This window comes from Hylobates moloch, unplaced genomic scaffold (genome assembly GCF_009828535.3).
Source record: "Hylobates moloch isolate HMO894 unplaced genomic scaffold, HMol_V3 SCAFFOLD_9, whole genome shotgun sequence".
In the NCBI taxonomy this organism is placed as follows: domain Eukaryota; kingdom Metazoa; phylum Chordata; class Mammalia; order Primates; family Hylobatidae; genus Hylobates; species Hylobates moloch.
In genome coordinates, this window is record NW_026652284.1 from 13809785 (window position 1) to 13834120 (window position 24336).

General features: G+C 51.3%; 1 protein-coding gene across 5 annotated transcripts in view; it reads left to right on the plus strand.

The window, feature by feature from the left end:
• KAZN (kazrin, periplakin interacting protein) overlaps positions 1-24336 on the plus strand; it is a 1219269-nt gene that overhangs the window by 1031051 nt on the left and 163882 nt on the right. Inside the window, exon 1 of one of the 5 annotated variants that reach the window (XM_032758996.2) lies at positions 19137-22232. The exons of the other annotated variants lie outside the window; for them this stretch is intronic. The gene's annotated coding sequence lies outside the window, so the exon portion shown is untranslated. Of the gene's footprint in view, positions 1-19136; positions 22233-24336 lie in introns of those variants that run through there. 5 annotated transcript variants of the gene reach the window in all.

Here is a 24336-nt window from a genome sequence, read left to right on the forward strand (position 1 = left end):
CAGCTCCGGGCTGGACCCCGCGTCTGCTGGGGGAAGCGTGGGAAAGGGGCCAGCCCTGCACGAAGTTGGTTCGGCCCCCTGGGACCGCACCTGTGAGCCATCTGGTGGCCCCCGCGGAGTGCCGAGGGGAGCCCCCTTCACCGCCGCCCCTCCGAGGCGAAATCGATGCCTCACGTTTGCTAGGAGCGGAGAGATTGCTGCGTTTCTCGTACACTTGAACTCCTAGTCATGCAGAAAGAGAAATTGCAGAGGTGGAGACACAAATGCAGTGATCTAATTGCGTATCGTTGGCTAATCCGCCCCAAGTGGAGAACAGCGCTTTACTGTTAAAGTGTTCCCAGTGGGTGTGCCCGTTCCATCCCACTCAGGCCTGTGCTGTCTCCCTTCCCCCCAGGTTAGGGCATGGGGATGGGAGACAGGAACCCCTGCGTCGTCTTGACTGGAGTAGGAAGAAACCTTAGAAGACGAAGGGCTTTTCAGAGAAGGGGCTGTCATCACCAGGTCCAAGTTCTGAATACTTTTTCCGGGAAAAACGGGAGGGGGAGGCACAACGTAATTATTCCTTATTCATCGAACACCTATTGTGTTCTAGTAATTCACATGCAACACATCCTTAAAATCTTATCACAACCCTGGGAGTGAGGCTGTGTTATCTCCACGCAGATGAGAACAGAAAAGCCCGGAGGTTAAGCGACTTGCCCAAGTTCCCAGAGTCCTAAATCATGGTGTTGGAATTCTCAGTTTTGTCCGTGGAAATCCAAAGTCTTAGCACCGTAATACCTCTCCCAGGCAGCAAGCTCACTAGCTGGGAAGCACTTGGGCTTATTTTCCTAATAATCATTTCTTTCCTGTAAGAAAAAAGCCAACCATAAGGCCCCCTGTTCCTGTTTTCGCCTATGTTAGCCTCCCCAGGAGATGGAATGCAGCCTCTGGGTGTCAGGGCAGAGTAGTCCTCTCTCCTGTGTTGGAGTTTTCCTTTTCCCACATTCTCCCCAGTTACACACTGCAGAGTCCAAGACGGGTTGATGTAAAACAGCATCGATGCGAAGAGGAAGCAGATGGGAGAGTTTGGCCAAGTTGCTTCATCTTTTTGAGACTCAATTTACCCATCTGTACATTGGAAATTATAATAGTACCAACTAAAGATTTGTCATTCCAAAGATGGTGTCTGTAAAACACCTTGCCTCATTCACCATAAATGCTTAATGCATGTTAGTCCTCAGCTTCTTTTGACATTACATGCTTGCTAGATGACCTGTCAGTGTTCCCACTGACTCAGTTTCCCATTAGATTGTGGCGCTTTCTGCTCCATCTCCACCCTCATGAACTATGTCAAGATGACTTTTATCTTGTCTATAAAATACTAAAGTGATCTGAGGCTGAGTATTGTGTCAGTGGAGGTTGTTTTCATGTAAACATGTACAGGAGATGGCTAGGTGGTGATAGGGCTGTTTACTTTGTGTCTATATAGACTCCATTTATATGTTCATAATAATAACCTAATGACACGGTGTAGCCCAGGAATGCCTGTTTCCTAGGTCTAGGGGTGGTTGTTATTCCTGCAGCCCTCATGGTATGTCCGTTTTAAAAGACAGCACATTGGAAATCTCTTTTCCCAGTTTACAGATGACATCACTGGCATGAAACAAGATCAGACCAGCAGCTAAACCAGAAAGTTTTGGGTTTTCTCTACCCTACTACCCTTCACCCTTTCTGGTCTCTGGTTCTTAAAGACCAAATCGAGTTTCTGAGAACTTCCATGATGGCCAGGCATTGAGGACAGCCTGCCGTGGAAATGATTTCTGAAACCATTGGCTGTTACAAGGGGCTTTCCTCTAGGAGGGCGATGGGAACTCTGGCTCAAAGCTGCAAGCTGAACTTGTTGCTGAAATAAACATTTCAGCCAGGCTGTGAGGTGGCTCTTCCTCGAATCTCAGCACTTGATCCCAAATCAAATGTGGTGCTCACATTAAGGAGCTGAAAGAGGTGCCCTGTTGGATGGGAGTGTCTGTGAATTGGCACTTTCAGAGATGTGGGGAAGGGAAAAGATAGAGGGGATGCTGGCTTGGTGGGATGGAGGCCCAAACACCTTGAATTGCTCAGGGAGAATGTCCTGAGATCAGCAGGTGATGGCCTTGTGATGGTGACAGCTCTGGCCTCCAGGGTGCATGACCCAGGGCCTGGAGCAGGAGGTGCAGACGTTGGATGTTTGCACAATCCACACCTGCTTCTGCCTCGATCGTATTTTACTCTGAGATGTTCCACAACTCAGTTTCCCTGTTGGCACCAAGGGAATAACTCCTTCTGAGGGGCAGATCATTCCAGAGCCCCCTCAGAGTGACCCAGGTGCTCACTGGAGGTTCTTAAGCTGGGAACAGGAATCCGACTCTTCAATCTTTCATTGTCCATTCATTTGCTCACATTTCTTGAGTATCTGCTCCGGGCCAGGCACTGTTGTAGCTGCCAGGGATATGGCAGCAAAGGAGATGACTGCAGCCCTGGAACTTCCATAGAGCTTACATTCTGTGGGAGGAGATTTCCAGTAGGCAAATAGGCACAGGATATGTCCAGAGATGGTGTAAGTGCTATGCAGAAAAATAAAGCCAGGGAGGGGTTAGAATGATGGGAGCAGGCGCTGCTTAGTTTTTAGGTAGGGTGGATAGAGGAGCACGTTCTAGAATGAAGTGAGGTGTGTAGGTGCTGAGTTTCTAAGGCAAGAGGGTGTTGCTGATCAGCTAAAGGAACTAAGCCATTTTTAAGAGGTGATGGGAAATTAGTATCTTTGTAGACGAGGCACTCTACAGGTCTGTAACTGAAGCATCTGCACTCTGACTCTTGTGCTCCATTTGGCATTTCTCTTAACCCCAAGCTCAGAAAGCCACGTGGCCTTATTCTGCCTCTTCACATCCTCTACCTTTTTAAAATTCTGCATTATTTTATTATGATGATCATTTGGGTTCTTATCACTTCTTGCCCCTCCCCTTTACATGAAACCCGCGGTTGAGGGGACTGGGGCACTTGTGTGTCTTTGTCTTTGTGTACCGGCTCCCAGCACTGTACCCTTCCGGGGACCAGTTGTGTCGTGAACTAAACAGGATGCCTTGTCTTCATGGGTCCTCCCAGCAACCCAGTGGGGAAGTGCAGTCGCTAATCCCATCCACAGATGGGGAAACTGGTCCTTAGAACAGTTTAGTAGCTGCCCAAGGCCACACAGCCAATGGGTGTCCCAACCGGGAATTTATCCCAGACTGTAGACCTCAGCAGTATGGAAAGACTTCATGTTGCTCTTAAGAAAGTAGACCCACATTGTGGCCGGGCGCAGTGACTCACGCCTATAATCCCAGCACTTTGGGAGGCCGAGGTGGGCGGATCACGAGGTCAGGAGATCGAGACCATCCTGGCTAACACGGTGAAACCCCGTCTCCACTAAAAATACAAAAATTAGCCAGGCGTGGTGGTGGGCGCCTGTAGTCCCAGCTACTCGGGAGGCTGAAGCAGGAGAGTGGCGTGAACCTGGGAGGCGGAGCTTGCAGTGAACCAAGATCATGCCACTGCATTCCAGCCTGGGTGAAAGAGCAAGACTCCATCTCAAAAAAAAAAAAAAAAGAAAGTAGACCCACAATGTTTCTGATCTCTTTTTCCTTTAAATTTTTATCCTTAAAAAAAAAAGTTTGTCCTCTCCTTGACATTCCTCGTTTTAAGCAACTCAAGCATTTGCTTATCTTTCTGCTGTTAGCAATTTCAGTGGGAGGTCAGCTCTCTGTGAGCCATTCTGAAAAGAACTTGTGCTGGGACTGGATGAGATGCAATCTCCACTGCTTGGAATTAAGAATGGTTTTAGGAAGCTGCCCACTAGGACCCATTGGTGGGTTTCGTGTGAGCATACTTCTGCTAGCAGGGCGAGGGCAGGACGGAGGCAATGGAGCACTTGGTTCTTCTGGACAATTGGGGTGAAAGCCACTGCTGAGATCCATTTCCCTGAGGAGTCTCAACCTGTGGCCCAGCACCCTCCGCCCTCCACCCTGTATTGTGGTCCAATGTGATGGACTAAACTTTATCCTTCTGCCAAGGCTGGTGGCACGCCATAGTGGGTACAGGGCACCAGTTTTGGAATCAAACACACACTGGTTTGAATTTGTCAGCTCTGCTCCTTACTAGCTATATGCCCCTAAGCAAGTTATTTAATGTCCTGAGCCTCAGTTTACCCTTCTGTAAAATGGAAATCGTATTACCCACCTCAGAGTGGTTGGAAATTGGACAGGAATCTGTGTGATTAGTGTCCTTTCCCCCTGTGGGGCCTGATGCTACCCACGCCATAAGGAAGGAGGGGGATTTCCTATTCCTCCAGACTCCAGAGGGCTTGATATATATATATGTTTAAAATATATATAATACTTTTTTTTTATTTTTGAAGTTTGAAATACTGGGATTTACTCAAACAGGTGACTCCAAAGGGCTACTAGCTGCTTATTTGGCTTTCTGAGTCATCACGAAATCTCCATAATGGGCACGAAGCACCATTTATGTTCTTTGTAATATTCCAGTTGAGTGAACTGGACAATTTGCCAGGACCCTCCAGACATTCTGGAGGAAGAAGAGTTTGTTCATTTGTTTAATCATCTAAAGAGGAAAATAGCACCCCTGGCTCTGGAGTTAGCCTCCCTCATCTGTAACACGGCAAGCTGACAAAAATGGAACGTCAGCACATTTGCATGTAGACTGATTTTAGTCCCAGCAGATAAGCACACCCAACATGTCATTAAAGCCCGCCGAAGCCATCGCCCTGGGGATCCCGTGTTTGCTGTGAGTCACTAAGGGCTGTAAACACTCCAGAGAGACAGGCATGGTTATAAGGGGTGTGCGGGTGTGGAGTTATTTTAATGGATTTACTCTCCGTGAGTGCATCTTACGTTGCGGGTGCCGGATGAGTGCCTTTCAAGGGAGAGGGAAGGTCGGGCTTGCCTCCTGTTCCCAAGGACAACTTCTGTCTCCTTTGTGGCGGCCTCTATGAAGGTGGGGACTCCGGGCTTTCTCTCGTCTGCTTTTTGGATGCCTTCAAGAGAGGCCAGTTAGAGGATATCAATTGTGGCAATTCCCCGGAGCCCTCATCAAATGGCATTAGCCCATCGTGTGCTGCAGTGGCACCCAGTTTGGAGGAAATTCAGAGCCAGAAGAGTGTGACAGGTATGCAAGTGCTGCCTGCTGTTCCAGCCCTGAACTGGCTGACACTGAGTCTGGCCTAAGGAGCAGGGAGCTGGTGGGCTCTGGGTGGGGCCCATCCTCAGTCTACGTGCTGGACGTTGGGGACTGTTTTGGGAAACATCCTCCACCTGGCACCTGGTGGCTAATCCGCAGGTGCCAATGGTCTCGTCTTTTGTTGCTTCTTGGATTTGGAGGCTGGCTCAGGCTCCCAACTAGTTCGGGCTGTAACTTTATCACAGGCATTGACTGTGTTCACTACCTTTTAATTGTACAGAAGTTTCAGAAAAGCTCTCCTGGGGAATTGGAGAGAAGTAAAAACAACAGCTGCTATTTCCTGGACGCCTTATTCCCTCCCCTCACAGCGCAGCCTCAGCAGCGTGTTCCTAACTTTGAAGTTCTGTGTGCCCAGGCTGGGAAGAATGTGGATTTTCGTTCAGTCGGGTCCCGTTAGTGTGGTAGGATCATTGACTGAGGGCCGAGCAGGAACCAAGCACCTTGTTCCATGTGTTCCTTTTGATCCCCCCATTCCCGTCAGCCAGCTGCCATTCTCCCCATCTTACAGGTGAGACCACTGAGGCCTGGAGAGGTTACACCGGTTGTGGAAAGTAGCTGTTCCAGGCTGCCATGCTGCCCTCCTGGGACCCTTCCTCCTGCAGTTTCCTTGTCAGCTGATGATTCCCCGGGCTACCAGGCCACAGAACAGAGGCTGAGCTGCTGAGAGTCATGGGACTTTTCTCCCTGGCACCTTCGGCTCGCTGGCTTCCAATCAGCCAGAGCTAGTTGGGAGGGGAGAACCCTGGGACCCAGAGCAGTCCCCGATCCCTGTCAACAAGAGACTCTGCCCCTGCCCCTTCACCCCAGCCAGAAGCCAGAGGCAAGCTGGCTCCTGACGGGAGGCTCCCCCGCCACAACCATTTGAAAACCTAGAATGCAGAGCCCTGAGAGGGAAGCCTCTGCAGGGAGGGGATGAAGCCGTTCCCTCTACTAGGTGAGGAAACTGAGGCCCTAGGCTGGGAAGGGACCATACTCCAGGATGTCACACAGGGAGGCTTCCAGGGCCAGATATGAAACCTTAGAAAAGGTATGGGAGGCTGGGCTTGGTGGCTCACACCTGTAATCCCAGCACTTTGGGAGGCCGAGGCAGGTGGAGCACTTGAGGTCAGGAGTTCAGGACCAGCCTGGGCAACCTTGTGAAACCCCATCTCTACTAAAAAAAAAAAAAACACAAAAATGAGCCAGGCATGGTGGCACATGCCTGCAATCCCAGCGCTTTGGGAGGCCGAGGCAGGCAGAGCACTTGAGGTCAGGAGTTCAGGACCAGCCTGGGCAACATGGTGAAACCCCATCTCTACTAAAAAAAAAATACAAAAATGAGCCAGGGATGGTGGCACATGCCTGTAGTCCCAGCTACTCGGAAGGCTGAGGAAAGAAAATTGATTTAATCCAGGAGAAGAGGCAGAGGTTATAGTGAGCTAAGATCATGCCACTGCACTCCAGCCTGGGCAGCAGAGCAAGACTCTGTCTTTAAAAAAAAAAAAAAAAAAAGAAAGAAAAAAAAGAAAAACAAAAGAAAAGTCATGGGAATGTCTTGGCAGCACTGGAAGTTTTCACCCTTTACCATCTTCCCAACCCTCTCCGACCCATTCAAGGAGGGTCTCAGACTTCGGGGATTGCAGCAGTCTGGGGTGCTCGCTAAGGTATAGATTCTCAGGCTCCCCTCCTCCCCCACCAGGAATCTGGATTTGTATCAAGTACCCTGCATAATTTTGGCATTCCACAGATCAGACATTGAGAACCTCTGCCCTTTGCTTTCCTGGGATTGGGTTAATTTTAGAGTAAGAAACCCAGGAGGGCACATACTGTGGTTTACACTGTGTTGCCCAGGCTGGAGCACAGGAATGATTCACAGGCACCATCAGAGCACGATAGCACCTCTTCACTCCCACCAGTAGCCCAAACTACACAGTCAGGTAGATGGACGTCTAAGTTAAATCTCGCTTTTTTTCCTTTTTGTGCCAACCTCTGTCGGGGCACACATGTTCCCAGAATCTACCAGAAAGAGGCACATGCCTTTCTCAGTCTTGTGAACTCACAAGACTGCCGTGCAGTGAGAGAACACATGGAGGCTTTGGTGGCGGCTGTTCAGACACCCTGCTCCCAGCTCCAGGCTGCCCACCAGCACACCGTGTTTCCCATTCATCCTTGAGCCCTGCAAAGGAGCCAAGGCACTGGGCAGGGTGCTAAGGAGACAGAGGAGACCAAACTCTTGTCCTGTGATTCACCTCTGGGCCGCCTGTGGGGCCTGTTCGTCCATGCTCCCCAGTACGGCCCCCCACCCTCCCCGCCCCGGGTCCCTTTCATTGTCGGGCGTGATGCTGTTCAGGTGGTCGAACATCCAGCTGGGTGCTTGTCTGTGCTTCCTCTGGCATCTCTACCTGTGTCAGCCAGACAGTGGAGAGCCACATGGGGGAGTTTCTAGTTACTCTCTACCCTTTGGGGAGGGAAGCCAAGGGGCCTGGGAGGCTGCGAGGAGACCCTGCGTGCGGCCCTCCCCTGCATGGTAGCCCCTGGGCTTAAATGCAGCTAGTATGACTGAAGAACTGAGATTTAAATTTTACTTCATTCTAAAAGGCCATATGTGGCTAGAGGCTCCCATGCTGGGGCTGGCCCTGAGTCAGGGCATGAGGCTCATGAGTGTTCCCAAGGCCCATCTCAGCTTGGGAAGCCTGAGATGTATGTTTTTCCACTGACAAGATGTGTGTTTTCCACCCACAGGGAGCTGAGCCCTGACATCATTGGGCTCAAATGCAGAGTCCCACCCCAGAAATTGACTCCAGGGTGGAGTTCAGAACCCTGCACTTTTTTTTTTATTGATTTTTTTGTATTATGGTAAAATGTATGTAATATAAAATTTACCATTTTAACCACTGTTCGATATTCAATTTAGTGGCATTAAGCGTATGTATAGTGTTGGAGGACCATCACCACAATCCATTTCCAAAACTTCTTCATCACCCCAAACAGAAACTGTGCCCATTAAACACTAACTCTCCATCCCTCTCCCCCAGCCCCTGCCAACCACCATTCCAGTTTCTGTCTGTATGTGTCGGCCTATTCCAGGTACCTCATCTAAGTAGGATCACACAGTAGTTGCAGGGCTCTGTGCTATTTATTTATTTATTTATTTATTTATTTATTTATTTATTTATTAATGAATGAGACAGAGTTTCCCTTTTGTTGCCCAAGCTGGAGTCCAGTGGCACAATCTCGGCTCACCACAACCTCCGCTTCCTGGGTTTAAGTGATTCTCCTGCCTCAGCCTCCCGAGTAGCTGAGATTACACGCACGTGCCACCACACCTGGCTAATTTTTTGTATTTTTAGTAGAGACAGTGTTTCACCATCTTAGCCAGGCTGATCTCGAACTCCTGACCTCAGGTGATCTGCCTGCCTCGGCCTCCCAAAGTGCTGGGATTACAAGTGTGATCCACCACGCCCGGCCAGGTTCTGCAGTTTTAACATATAGTCCGTCCCTGCCCCACTGCTGATGGTCCTGGAGCCACATCTGGAAGCACCTTGTCTTAAGTGCTTTATCCCCAACGTGTCTCACACTTCCCTTAACCCTTTAAACAGGGCTACCTCACAGGTGCACTGGGAAGATTTGGGGAAGACGTAATCCAGGTATCTTTTTCCAATAATTAAAATCTGCACCTTGTTATGTCTCTGGCATTGTGATGTACATTTTAATTCTTATTTTAGAGACAAGGTCTCACTGTGTTACCCAGGCTGGTGTGCAGGGGCTGTTCACAGGCATGATCATTGCACACTACAGCCTTGAACTCCTGGTTTCAAGCCATCCTCCTGCCTCAGCCTCCCAAGTAGCTAGGACTACAGGCACGTGCCACCACACCCAGCAGCATCACTTTTGTCTGTTTGTGTGAGATATTGGGGTTTTTGTCAGTTTTCTTTTCTTTTTTTTTTCTTTGAGATGGAGTCTCACTCTGTCACCAAGGCTGGAGTGCAGTGGTGCACCTCGGCTCACTGCAACCTCCGCCTCCCGGGTTCAAGCAATTCTCTGCCTCAGCCTCCCGAGTAGCTGGGATTACAGGCGCCTGCCACCACGCCTGGTTAATTTTTGTATTTTTAGTAAAGACGGGGTTTCACCATCTTGGCCAGACTGGTCTTGAATTGCTGACCTTGTGATCCACCTGCCTTGGCCTCTCAAAGTGCTGGGATTACAGGCATGAGCCACTGCGCCCGGCCCTCCTTTTTCATAGCATATTTGTGACTGCTAAGCCCCAGGACCACTGCTTGCCCTGGGGTTTTGAATAGAAGGGCACCTGCTGCTTAGATGCTGTAGTGTAGGGAGACAACCTTTCCTTCAGTGTGAGACAGATTTTCTGTTCAGCAACAGGATGGGCTACCCTGGGAGGCAGTGGGTTCCCCAGCACTGGAGGCGTCAGGCAGGGACTGGGTTTGCCCCGTCAGGGTACCAGAGTGGTCATTTGGGGGCTGATGCTGGCCAACATCCATCTAAATACTCAATTTTCCATCCTGGCCTCCAGTCGCCCCCTCCATCTCTCCTTTCAGAGAAGGGTGGGGAGGTTGGGCCAGCCAGGTCTGTGGCCCTGCAGCCACCTTCACACCATGAGCATTCCCTGCTGCCTGACGGCTTCAAACATCTGACCTAGGCTGAGGGTCATCGCTGATCTGGGGTAGACCTTCTTCCAGCGCCGGGGGCCTCTGTGGCATTCCCTTAAACCTCCCTGGCCAGGGAGGAGTTGCTGGGCTTGCATTTCCACAGTGCCAGCCCTCAGCCTTCCTGTGCTCCTTCCAGGCCCTCCTGGGTGCACCAGCGGCTGACCAAGGGGCAAACCTGCATCCCTGGTTTTCCCTCTGCAGAGACAGAGGCTACCCCTTGGGCTCTGGAGCAGTCACAGATGCCTCCCCTGCCAGTCTGGGCTGCCTTCTCCCTCCCACCAGGCTACAGTGGTTCTTTTTTTTTTTCTTTTTTTTTTTTTTTTGAGACAGAGTTTCACTCTTGTTGACAAGGCTGGAGTGCAGTGGCGCAATCTTGGCTCTCTGCAACCTCCGCCTCCTGGGTTCAACAAATTCTCCTGCCTCAGCCTCCCGAGTAGCTGGGATTATAGGCATGCGCTACCACACCCGGCTGATTTTGTATTTTTGGTACAGATGGATCTCCAACTCCCGACCTCAGGTGATCCGCCCGCCTTGGCCTCCCAAAGTCCTGGGATTACCTGCATGAGCCACCACACCTGGCCCAGTACAGTGGTTCTTTAGGTGTGAGGTAGAAACGTCCACCCTGGATCCTGTCTGTCCTCTCTTTGGCACCCCCCAAATGACCTGTGAGGAGCTCCATTTTCTAGATGGGGAAATGAAGCTGACACAATATGATCCCTCTAGGCCACTGCTGTCTGACAGAACTTTCTGCAAAGCTGTAAGTGGTCTGTATCTGCATTGCCCAGGATGGTAGCCCCTGGGCTTAAATGTAGCTGGTATGACTGAAGAACTGAGATATACATTTTACTTAACTGTAAAAGGCCACAGGTGGCTAGTGGCTCCCATGTTGGAGCTGGCCCTGAGTCAGGGCGTGAGGCTAATCCGAGGCCCATTGCAGCTTGGGAAGCCTGAGATGTGTTTTTACACCGTGGCCCCTTAGGGCTGCCATGCTTCTCCGCATGGTCCCTGCACCACCATCCTCAGAGTCACTCAGGAGCTTGTTGTTTTCCAGTGTAGTTTCCTGGTCCCCATACCTGACCTGGACAATCAAAAATACCTGAGGACCGGGCACAGTGGCTCATGCCTGTATTCCCAGCACTTTGGGAGGCCGAGGCGGGCGGATCACTTCAGGTCAGGAGTTCGAGACCAGCCTGACCAACATGGTGAAACCCCGTCTCTACTAAAAATACAAAAATTAGCCAGGCATGGTGGCATGCACCTGTAATCCCAGCTACTCTGGAGGCTAAGGTGGGAGGATTGCTTGAACCTGGGAGATTAAGGCTGCAGTGAGCGGAGATGGTGCCACTGTACTCCAGCCTGGGCAATAGAGAGAGACCCTGTTTCAGGGAAAAAAAAAAAATCTGGGAATGTGCCCAAGAATCTGCATTTTAAACAGATCCCACCCCCACCCCCAGATGATGCCAGCTCACTCTGCATTTTGAGGACTGAGGCTCCAGCACCTGCGTCTTTACTTCTGTGGGTCTTCCTAGCATCAGGGGCCCTATTTTGTCCTTTGTGCCTTTGCTCCCAACCCCCAGCCCCATCCCCCAGAACCGCTTGAGCTGGACCATCGATTCTCAAAGTGTGCTACCAGGACCAGAAACATCAGCAGCACCCGAGGACATATTAGAAACGGAAATTCTCTGTCCACTCCACACCTACAGAATCAGAAACTGGGGGTGAGCCCAGTCTGGGTCTTAACAAGCCCCGCAAGGCGATGCTTATGTAACTATAGTCTGAAAGCAGCCACTGAGCAAGGCAGCTCTAGAAAGCTTTTTCTACTTCTATTTTTCCTCTTTCCCTCCCTCTCCCCTCTCCCTTCCCCTTCTCCCTGTACCCTGGCCTGTTCCCTGCCCAGCTGCCAAGGGCTGATTGGCCCTTCTATGCCTAGGGGCTACTGGATGTGTCACTAGATGGTCTGTCTGCCTTTCACAAGGGCCTTCAGAGATCCTGGCCTTACCCAGGGGACGGCCCTAATGGTGATGTTGGTGGGGCAAGCGGAGCGGCAGCCTATAGCACCCCCGCCCCCATCTTCTCTCCCAACATCCCAGGTGGTGGCCGCCTGCTCCCCCAGTGCCAGAATTTTAGAAAAGCAGAGGGCCAGATGGGCCCATTTCCCTGGAGCCTCCAAGCCCCCTGCCCTTGGGGACGCCTGGATGACATCCGCCCATCCCACAGCTGTGCTCAGCAGACAGCGCTTTTCCGTGTCACGTCTCTCCAGTGTGTGGAAAGGCAGGGGAGGTGACAGGCAGAACATCAGCCCTGGCTTTGCAGCTTACCTGCTGTGGGATCTTGTACAGTTCACTCACCCTCTGGACCTGTGTCCCTGTTTGGTGAAGTGAAATCATAGTGTCAGCCCGGCCTAGCTCACAGATCTGTGGTTGCTTTACGAGAGCCCATGGATGTGGAAGTGCTTCACTCACTCTGAGGCACCTTAGAGATGCGGTTGGTACCATCAGATGCAGTTGGTATCATCGGTTGGTAGCTATAGGATGCTGGTGAAGACAGACCTGTACCTGGGGTGACCAAATTGTCCTGTTTTTCTGGGGACTTTCTTGGTTCTAACACTGGACATCCCGCACCATGGGCTATGCCTTGGTCTCAGGCAAACCGGGCTGGTTGATCACTGGTGCCCTGCTCTACTGTGCCAGCCACACGGCTACTTTTGCCATATAGAAAGGGATCCCTCCACCCTCCCAGCAGCTAAGGCCTCACCTACCTGCCCCGCCCCTTTTTAGATTCCCTGATCACTTTGATCCTTCCTCATCCAATAAATACTTACCAGGCCCCAACTGGGCGCCTGGCACTGACAGCTGAGCAGGACGAACCCTACTTTCATGACAGTTATATTCTGGAAGAGGGTTTTTTTCTGCCTAAAACTCCTAACTGAAACAAGAAAGGAAAGGTACCCTCCCTCACTCTCTCCCCAGATGCAACAAGCCTCCTTGTTCATCCATGTGGCAGGCATCCAGCATCTGCTCTGTTCTCGGTTTTGTGTGAGGCTCTACAAATGTGACAGTCCCCCTTCTGTCTCCAGTGGAGGAGCTCAGGGCCTGTCTGTCCCATGAACCACGCTGGCTCATTCCTACCCTTCACCTTGCTAGTTCTTGCCTCTGTTATCTTCCCACCCCGAACTAAGTCCACATCCCTCCCCATCCTGGGACCCCAACCTTTCTGTGAGCCTTTCTTGCTCACTGCAGCCCCTCTGGGCGTAATTCTTGCAGTGCCATCTGCAAGTGTCACCCAGAGGACAGTGTGGCAGAGAGTGGCACTGCAGAAGGTGAAGATGGCTCCTCAGCAAGCGTGTGTCTGTGCCCCTTGCTAGGTGTTATGGGACCAGAGGAGAGCCTTCATCATAGACCCTGCTGGTTAATTACTTGCAGGTTTTCTTAGAGCACCTACTTGGGGCCAGATCCCTTTCTAGTTCCCTGTGGAGGAGCTCAGTTTTCTCTTTTATGAGCCATTTGTACTTTCCTGTCTTTCCCTTCCCCCTCCGTCTTCAAAGACTAGCGAATCAGTTGCCACCTCTTAGGTTCTGTCCACAGTCTCCTGGCCGTAATAATCACGTCCCCTCCGCCTCTCTCCCTACCATCCTTCTTTGATCACACAAGTCCCAGGCCAGCTTGTAGGAGGACCCCTGGCTCTGTCAGCCTCCTGAGTATGGGGCCTGGGTGGGGTTGACTGAACACCCTCTCCTTCCCACCCCAGTGTGCCTGCTCCGTCAAGGGGCAGCATAAGCTCTTGCTGTCATGTCCCCTTCGCCAGTTTCCTGGCACATCCCTGATAGAGCTGAGCCCGCTGAGGTCAGCGCCAGCAGCTGGTGTTTTGGGTGCTCCAGACGGCATCTGGCTCCTCTCAACCTTCCCAGTGGGAGTCTGATCTTCCAGCCTGTGCCTGGAGTATGGCCATCTCCCTGGAAGGCGCCGATTGCTCCCCTTTAGAGGTGACTTGAATCCATACCCAGCAGGCAGGCCGATGCTACCTTCTCACAGCAGAGCAGGCGTGTGCGGCCCAGGAAGGTAGGAATTTAGCAAGAGGGCACCTTTGCCTTACTCTGTGCTTGGTGGTGTTTAGGGCGTTTTAGCCTCGTGTAGAACAGGCTCCCCTCACTGAGCTAGGACAGGTACACAGACACAGGGCTCTGAGTGTGGGGACGTTGGAGTCCATGTACCAAGTTCTTAGGGCCATAGAGCCCCACTGCCTGGGTGCAAATTGTTCCAATAGTGGGGACCCTGAGCAAGTTCCTTAACCCCTCTGAGCCTCAATATCTTCATCTGTAAATTGGGGTGATAGCCCCATCTAGTAGGGGTTTTATGGAGATTAAGATCATTTGTATTAGTTTAGAATGGGCCGGATGCGGTGGCTCACGCCTGTAATCCCAACACTTTGGGAGGCCAAGGCAGGCGGATCATCTGAGATCAGGGGTTCGAGACCAGCCTGGCCAAAATGGCAAAAACCCGTCTCTACTAAAAATACAAAAATTAGCTGGGCATGGTGGCGGACACCTGTAATCCTAGCTACTCGGGAGGCTGAGGCGGGAGAATCACTGGAACCCGGGAGACAGAGGTTGCAGTGAACTGAGATCATGCCATTGCACTCCATCCAGCCTGGGCAACAAGAGCAAAACTCCATCTCAAAAAAAAAAAAAAAAAAAAAATGGGTGCTGGAGTGATATAAGACTCACCAGAGAGATGGCCAAGTCAGTCAAGTCCAGAGTCCAATACTCAATAGGACGTCAAGCACTGGGGCAGGATTTGGACTTCCTGGGGAGAAATTTTTGGAGTTAGCACCTGCCCGGGCTTTGCTCTCCCACTTAGAAGGAGACATCTGGCGACAGTTGGTCAGAATCTCATGCATTATGAGAAGACCACACTGGAGACTCTTGGGCAAGCTGCTTAATCTCTTTGAGCCTCAGTTTCCACCTCTTGTAAAATGAGAATGATGGCAGCCATCCTACAGTAGGAACTTGCCAAGTGGAGCTGCTGCTTTATCAATAAACCGTCTTAAATATTATGTGCAATACAATGGATTGCAGATAATGATGTTTGTTTATTTATTTATTCATTTTTTGTTTGATTTTGTTTTTGTTTTTTGAGATGGAATCTCACTCAGTCGCCCAGGCTGGAGAGCAATGGCGTGATCTTGGCTCACTGCAACTACCACCTCCTGGGTTCAAGCAATTCTCCTGCCTCAGCCTCCTGAGTAGCTGGGATTACAGGCACCCACCACCACATCAGGCTAATTTTTATATTTTTAGTAGAGACAGGGTTTCACCATGGGGCCAGGCTGGTCTTGAACACCTGACCTCAGGTGATCCACCCCCCCTCGGCCTCCCAAAGTGCTGCGATTACAGGCGTGAGCCACCGTGCCTGGCCTATTTATTCATCTTAGACACAGGGTCTTGCTCTTGTCTCCGAGGCTGGAGTGCCATGGCAGGATCATTGCTCGCTTCAGCCTCAAACACCTGGGCTCAAGTCATCCTCCCACCTCAGCCTCCTGAGTAGCTAGGACTACAGGCACACACCACCATGCCTGGCTAATTTTTAAAACATTTTGTTTTTAGAGACAGGGTCTCACTTCTTACCCAGGCTGGTCTCGAACTCCTGGTCTCAAGTGATCCTCCCACCTCGGCCTACCAAAGTGCTGGGATTACAGGTGTGAGCCTCTCGCCTGGCCAGTGATGTTTATTAAGCATGAAGTCCACACTGGCAGTGGGAGATGCCTCTGCCTAGGGTGGAGTGTGTGTACTTGAGGGTGTGCATTCTCGGGCACTCTCCTCTGCCTGTTGGGATATTGAGAGCTGTGACAGCAACTGAGTTTTGAGCTTTGTTGTCCACGGCACAGGCTCAGGGTCCAGGCACTGTGCTGAGCAGTGATAACAGGAGGTCCCTGCCAGGCTGGACAGAGAGACCCTGAACTCCTCCGCTGGAGGCAGAATGGAGACTATCACATGAACCCAAGTCACAGGGGGCCTGGGTTGACCTAGGGAAGTCCTCGGGCTCAGCCTCAGGAGTGCCAGGTTCCAAAGGCAGTGGCAGAGCCTTCACCCAGCCTGATCACCCCTCAGGGAGGAGTCTGCCTCCTTCTGTACCCCTGAAGCGCTTAAATGCCTGGGAGGCAGGCATTGATTGGTCCCTGCCTAACCAGTGGTTTGGCAGACCATGGATCAGGTGACCATCTTGGTTCAGTCAGCTGCCTCTGTAAGAGTGGGCAGGGTACTTGGTATAGAGAGCTGCTTCCTTCCAGGGCCTGTAGGAAAGTAGCTGTGGTGGGAGGAATTTAGGGCAAGGAAGACAGATTGACGCATAATGTCCAATGCAGTTGTTCCTCTTGAGTTTTAATACCTTCAGGGATTGGAAGCTCACTTCCTCTCCAGGCAACCCCTATAATTTTTTATACGTTTTAAGCATTCACTCACTTTTTTTTTTTTTTTTTTTTGAGACAGAGTCTCGCTCTTTCACCCAGGCTGGAGTGCAGTGGCGTGATCTCGGCTCACTGCAAGCTCCGCCCCGCGGGGTTCATGCCATTCTCCTGCCTCAGCCTCCCGCGTAGCTGGGACTACGGGCGCCCGCCACCTCGCCCGGCTAATTTTTTGTATTTTTAGTAGAGACGGGGTTTCACCGTGGTCTCGATCTCCTGACCTCGTGATCCGCCTGCCTCGGCCTCCCAAAGTGCAGGGATTACAGGCGTGAGCCACCACGCCTGGCCTCACTCACTTTTATATTGAGCCAAAAATTGATCTCACAGTAGCATCCACCCATTGGCCTGTGCCCTACATTTGAGGATCTTACACACTGCATCTGTCTCCTTGACACGATAACCCCTCTGTTGTAAGAAGACAGCCACCGTGGCACAGGGGCCAGTTTCGTTTCTCCAGGCATTTTTCCTCCCAGCCAGGGCAGAGCAGATGGGTTAGGTGGTTGGGAGCACAAGGCTTCTTGCCTTGATCCTCCCAGCTTAACCAACCTTAGATCTCTCGTCCCCCACTGGGAGCCCTTTGTGAGGGTGGAGGAAGAGCTGCTGGAGCCTGTACCTTCTCTTGCACGTCCTAAGGAAGAATGTTCCCCAGGCTGAGCTGTGTGTTCCTGGCTGTCTTGATGTTTGTTTAAGAGGACATAGCAGGAGCTCAAAGACATCAGGCAGCCCCTCTGGAAGCAGGCAGGGAGAGGGGCAGGTGGAAACAACTGCGGAGTGCTATCAGGGTGGATGGGGCTAGCCCAGTAGCCTGGGCCAGGCCAGGCAGGTGAAAATGACCAGACAGATGTCATTCTCCCTTTCTTTTTTTTTTTTTTTTTCTGAGAGACGCAGCCTTGCCCTGTAGCCCAGGCTGGAGTGCAGTGGTGCAATCTTGGCTCACTGTAACCTCCACCTCTCAGGTTCAAGTGATTCTCCTGCCTCGGCTTCCCAAGTAGGTGGGACTACAGGCGAGCGCCACCACACCCAGCTAAATTTTTGTATCTTTTAGTAGAGATGGGGTTTCACTACATGTTGGCCAGGCTGGTCTCAAACTCCTGACCTCAGGTGATCTACCTGCCTCGGCCTCCCAAAGTCTGGGATCTACAGGCATGAGCCACCGTGCCTGGCTTCATTCCCCTTTTCTGTAGCCTGCCCTGCACCCCCACCCCCATGCCATCAGGTCAAAAGGGACCCAAAGGCATGCAGCGGCAAGTTCACATATTCCTTTTGGGGTCCATGAGTAGCGTCCAAGGCCAAATAAACAGTACTCACCTCTTGGCAAGAGGGTCCTGAGAACATGGGCACTCAGCCAAGAGATTACAAAAAAAGAGGAGGGCAAAGGTGGAACAATACATTAACTGCCGACCATTGGAAAAAGGAGATTGAATTTCTCTGCCTGGGAATTTTTAACCTGAATCAGCAGCCTACCTTCTAGGCCAGGGCAGCCTGAGTTGGTGGGTCGGATGGCGGTGTGGGGTGGGGAGGTTCTGGTTTTTTTACCCTGCTTCCCCAAAATTAGCTTTCTGCAGGTGTACATGCAGAGAAGATGCTAATTTAGAAGATGTATAGCTTTCTCCAGAGATCAGGAGCAGGGAAGATTTCCTGGGCGCTGGAGTTATCCTGAGTTAATTTTCATGAATGCTGAAAGCTGAAAACACTTTGGTTCTGCCCATGGTCTTTGCTGAAATCCATGCTGTCTGTTCACCAAAGAAGGACCAGAGAGCTGCTGTCCTCTTGTCTGGCTTCCTGGGTTTGGGCTTCGTTGTCCCGGGCATCAGGACGAGAGAATAACTAGAACCCGGCATTGGTCTTTTGTTGGATTTCTGGGATATCTGTAGCTGTGGGCTGTCTACCGCTGGAGGTGGGGTGACCTCATGGCTTGGTTGGTGGTCAGCCTGCAATTCCAGAGAGACATGGCGATGAGCCCACAATACAGGGCTTATTCATGTCCCAAGTCGTGTTACAATGCAAACACCTGCTCCCGATTAGAACTTTTATTTGTTCAATTGGTTTATTTTCTGCTGCTTCAACCAAGCGTGGAGGCAGTGTTGAAGCATCACAAGCTGTGGTGTTTATGTGGCTTGTTTTGTTTTACACCTCCCACCCCTGCCAGTCCTGTACGCCCAGGGTACACATATTTGTCCCCTGTCCTCCTCAAGCAGCCATGAGTGATCATGGTATTATTGCAGATGTGTCAGGAAAGAGGAAACGTCCCCAGACGTTCTAGGGATATATATGGTTTGAGGTTTATGGAGTCGGGAGAGGAAAAAGGAAAGATCTAGTAGAAGTTCAGCTCAAGAGAGTAGGGCAGGAGAAGGCCGACTTAGAGAATAAAACATGTAGATGAAAGAAACGCTTCTGACCCGCTCCAAATGTTAACAGTCAGTGTTTCTGCACACCCTTCTGTTCTTTATTCAAGCTGCGCACTTTGATTCTACAGCAGCCGAACCTAGAACCTACTCTTCTAGTCAGTATCATTTTCTCCTGAGAGATGAGGGGTACAGGGTGGCTTTAGGGAAAAACATGTTTTGGCATGAAAGCACCTCTGGCCAGGAGAGTGTGGTCCTAGGGGGTCTTTGGCTTGATGGAAGGACGCTTTTGCCCCAGGCTTGTGCCTTGGGCTAGCTTTAGCTTAACGGGCACTTCTTGGGCTTAGAGCACAGGTCAGGGCTGCACCAGTTGCTGCAGCTTATAATACCTGAGTCCTGCAGCTTATAATACCTGGCTCCTGCCAGAAAGGTGTTCTAGGAGGACCTGGAAGGATGCTTCTCTGTACAAGAGATTTCCTTGTCTGGGTTAGCAGGGCTGTCTGTAATCCTCTAAGAAAGGCAGGTCTGGAGCTGGTCACCACTGGTGAAAATTCGCCATCGCCCTTCTGTCTTCCTGCTTGTTGTGGTCTTGTGTTCTGTTGAACTGGATGTGAGCTGCATGTGCATGTGTGTGTGTTTGTGTTGTGGGGGAGGAGAGCCTTGGGTTTTCTTTTTTTTTTAATTTACATTTTTCGAATAGTTTTCTCCTCTGCTCTCCCTAGAGGCGGCATGCAGAGTGGAAACAGCATTTGACCTTTGTGAATTGTGAGCAGAGCTAGCCAGACAGACGGGGAAGTATTTGGTGGGAAGTCAGAGGCCGCTCAGAGCAAGAATTAAAGTTCCATCTCTACCTTTTTCAGTCCAGAAACCAGAGAAAGCCAGAGGGGACAGCAGCAGAATAGTGCCCAAGCCTCCAGATTAGGACTGCACGATCACTTCCTCAGCAGTCACCCCCCGCCAGCTGCTGGAGAGCCCACTCGGGAGACCTCTCAGCAAAGAATGTTCTACCTGAGGATTTACAGCCGAGATTCCAGAAGTCTCTGGGGACCCAGGACAATGCTTCCTGGCAAGGGCCGGTCTCACAACGAGAAGGCAGTGTGGTTCTTGAGGGGGGAGCAGGAGGGAAAATAATAACCGAAATGTATGTAGTACTTGCCCTGTGCCCAGCAATGTTCTTTTACGGTATAGACTCTCAATTAATCCTTACAGCAATCACTCCCATTTTACAGATGAGAGAACTGAGTCACAGAGAGGTGAGGTGACCTGCTCAGGATCACTTGGTTAGTAAGTAGCTGGAATGCCTTGCTTGGAGATGTGTTTCTAGCTGCTTAGATGGCATCGCCTCTCAGGCGAGGTGCTCAGTGAGCGTCAAAACCAAAAGTTGAGCCGGGCACGGTGGCTCACGCCTGTAATCCCAGCACTTTGGGAGGCCAAGGCGGGCGGATCACTTGAGGTCAGGAGTTTGAGACCAGCCTGACCAACATGGTGAAACCCCGTCTCTACTAAAAATACAAATGAATTAGCTGGGCGTGGTGGCGCACACCTGTAATCCCAGCTACTTGGGAGACTGAGGCAGGAGAATCGCTTGAACCCGGGAGGCGGAGGTTGTACTAAGCTGAGATCTCACTACTGCACGGCAGCCTGGGTGACAGAGAGGGACTCTGTCTCAAAAAAAAACAAAAACAAAAAAACACACACTGGATATGCAGCTTCTATGTTAGGGTCAAGTTTTCCTGTGGGGGAAGAAGTTCTGTTTCTAGACGTAAAGGTAACTCAGGACTTGAGTTTGTCTGCCTCTTCCCACTCCCAGCTCCCCCTCCCAAAAAAAAAAAAAAAAAAGCAACTCACATTTTTCTGTGTCTTAATTATACATTTGGTTCACAGACTAAACTGCTGAAACTCTCTAAGTGAAGTAAGGGTGTTTTTCTAATCGGCTGTGTTCATTTCTAGTCCTGAAGGTTGTGGCCTGATGGTTGGACCTCCCCATACCCCAGACTCCTGTGTGACCTGGCTGAGTCACGGTGCTGTTCCCGGGGCCTTGGGGTTGGCTGGCCTTTATTTAGGACAATAAAACCCACCACTGTAATCTTCCCAGGCAGTTGGGATGATAAACAGAGAAGTGAGCACTTGGAAGGAGGGAAAAGCGCTTTATTCAGCACTTTGTCAATATCAGCAATATCAGCCCACAGCAAGGCCTTCTGCGATGGCGGCACCATCCTGTTCTGGGCAGGGCAGGAGGCCTCTTGCCCGCCTGCCAGCTGATCTGCATTCTGGGCTTCCTTCCGAGTTACATTCGTTGGGTTTTGGGGTTGCAGTGGCCCTGCCACACATTCAGAACAGCATCCTGGGACGAAGTACCGCAGGGGACAGCACCAGGCTGCACGGAGGCTCGTGGCCCACAGCTCCCTAGCTTTTTGTTTGCTCTTGGGCAGCCTCCTCATCCCTTTTGCCTTAGTTTCCCCATCTGTCAAGTAGGATTGAAACTACCCCTGAGGTCTCCGGGAGGTTGCAGGGGACGTGTGCCCAGCATCGGGAGCGCCCCTGCAGGCCTCGCAGCTGCAGGTGGTGGAAGTCCAGTGCTGGAGGCTGAGTTGGGTATCCTGTGAGGCAGTCCCCCATGGCCCGGTCCTGGTCTTTCTCAGCCCAAGGTAATTTTTCAATTAACTCAATTGGCTGGAAAGCGGGGCACCCTGAAGTGTGGGAAAACGTCCCAGGCCGGAAGGGCCCTCCCCTCTGCCCCCACTCATTTGGGGCTTGGCTTCCAGAGGGAGGATCCAGTTTCACATCAGGACACCAGGATGTGATCCCCATGCCCCTCTGAAAAATCCCAGATGGCGCCTTCTGGAAGCCCTAGCGGCCTCCGCACTGGCGGCCAGTCTGTCCTCTCTCCCTGCCCCCTCCCCCCACCCCGGCTGGCTCCCCGGCCCGGCTCCAGCTCCGGTGGGGAGAGCCTCGAACACTGCTCGTTAGTGACTTTATTGCTAAACAATTTAGAAAGGCAGCCCTGCCAGTTTTCATAAGTGAAACATTTAAAGTATGCGAAGCATATTTTATTTCTTCCTGGAGCAGCTGCTCGGTCAGGCTGGAGAGTAATCGGGAGTGAGTTATATGGATTTGTGAGCTGCCCCGCAGCACTTTCAAGCTCCACAGCCTCGAGAGCCTCCCACCAAGGGGCAAGTGTCCGCTGCGGCCTGGAAGACTTGGGCAGCCTGAGCCCAAGACATGCTCTCCTCTCCTGTCGCTTCCATGGAGTCAGGCATGCTCTGCGATGGCGTCAGCAGCTGTCTGCCAGTGTTGACGGAAGGCTCATGGGTGCCAGGCCCCTTCCTGGGGCTTTTCATCTGTCCTCAGCTATTGGCACAGCAGCCCTGGGAGATGGATACTACTGTGATCTTCATTCTCCACACAAGGACAGGGAAGTGACCTGCCAGGGTCAAACAACTACCCAAGGACAGAGCCAGGATTTGAACCAGGCCATCCAGTTCCAGAACCACTGCTCTTCACTGTCATTGTGGCCATTTTACAGGTGAGGAAGTGGAGGGACGTAGAGGTGATGTGATTGCCGGAAACGCCCACTAGGTGTGTTAACTTCAGAAGCTGCACAGGAGACAGTGAGTCCCCAGGTTTGCCATTTGCTCGGGCCCCAGTGTGAACTTTGTTTAAATTCTCTCTCTTTTTTTTTTTTTTTTTTTTGAGACAGAGTCTCGCTCTGTCACCTAGGCTGGAATGCAGTGGCGCGATCTCGGCTCACTGCAACCTCCGCCTCCCAGGTTCACGCCATTCTCCTGCCTCAGCCTCCCGAGTCACTGGGGCTACAGGCACCCACTACCACGCCCGGCTAATTTTTTGCATTTTTAGTAGAGACGGGGTTTCACCGTGTTAGCCAGGATGGTCTCGATCTGGTTTAAATTCTTTAGAAAGCACGCGTCTGTTCACTGTGGAGATCTGAAGATGGGGAAACTGCAGGCTCACCACCCTTGTGTGATGGCGACGTCTAGGAGAGCCTTCAGCTGAGCCCCTGTTCACCAACTTCCCCTCTCAGCATAATTATTTACATCTGCAGGGGCCGTCAGCATGCCTTACTCATTTTGCTGCATTTAACCCCTGAGTGGAAATCTGACACTGGCTTAGCATGTTCATGCCCAAGTGTGTTTCCAGTTTGTTCTCCAGCTCATGGTATAGCCAGTGGCTGCACGGTTGAGGTTGTGGATTCCAGACACTTTCCTCTAGGCTTTGGTTTGGTTATCTATAACATGGGAATAGAAATGCCTATTCTTTCCCCTAGTCTAGAAAGTTAGCTCTCCCACCCGGAGCTAGACACAGGAGAACCTGCTCTGTGATGCGTGGGGCAGGCAGCTTCCATCTTTCTGTGGGTTCTGGGAATGGGTGGAGAAGGAAACTGAGACGCTGGGTGTTGTGCTGCTGAGTCACACTCAGGGTGGGAAAGAAAGCAGGGCTGGGCTCTCCCGGCCGTTGTAAGGCCGTGCTCAAGTTGCTTCCTCCCGATCTGCAGTGAGCTTTGGGCTCCCCGTGTGGATGGTGTCATGAGGTGGTGGATGTAACTAATGTGCGGCCTTCCTTCTTTTTCCTCTTGGGGTGTTGGTAATTTTTTTTTTTTCCTCGAGGGTGGGGAAGAGGGAGGATGGATGAGGATGGATGGAAAGTCCCGCACAGTGAGGATGTGGAGGGAAGCAGGCAGTGCCACCCGGGGCTTGCTGTCCCTCCCCTGGGTACCTCCCTATAGGAGCCTGGCCTTGGGGAGGGGAGGAGACTGTTGCAAGAGCCAAGACGGGGGGACCTGGCCAGTTTTGTCATCTGAAGCTCAAAGACCCAGTTTCAACTCTGTGCCCAATTTCAACTCTGTGTCCACCTGTGAGACTATTTGTCCTGGCATTTAGTTTGCGAAGCAGGCACAGCGTGAGACTTAGGGCTGGGAGCCTATCCAGTGGTTAAGAACATGAGCTTTGGAATCAGACCAGCCTTGGTTGGGATCCAGCTGTGCCACCTGGACCAGCTCTGTGACCTTGAACAAACCAGCCCCCTTGTTGAAGCCTCCATTACTGCATCTGCAAAATGGAGAGAATGCTAGCACTTCTCCCATGGGGTTGGTGAGAGAATCTGATGGGCTGAGGCTCAGTGCCAGGCACATAGTGAACACCCAAACGGGAGCTGGAACCCTCAGGTGAACCCCAGTGGCTGTGGGTTGGTGCAAAGACCCCTCCAGATGGGGGAAAAGGAGAAAGACTGATATGGGCAGGAAAAGCCTGGAAATGGCTTTGAGGCAGAACTTGAAAGGTTTGTGACATCCAGTGTTTCAATCTAGAAGGACTGGTCACTGGGAACAAAGAGAAGCTAGAATTGAAGTCTAAACAGTGATAAGTCCTCACTGCTTGGAAGAACTAAGTTCCCTTGTCCATTTTTGCTCATCCAGTTTTTGAAGAAAGAATAAGATAGCCTTCAAGTTTATAGGGAAGCTAGGTGCCCAGAAAACTGTCTCTGACAAAAACAGTGTATCAGGATTCTTTTTCAAGTACAAGGGATTAAAAAATGCAACTCAAACTGCTGAAATGAAAAAGGGAATAATTGGCTTATGTAACTGAAAAGTTCACGGGTAGGTTCTGGCTTCAGGT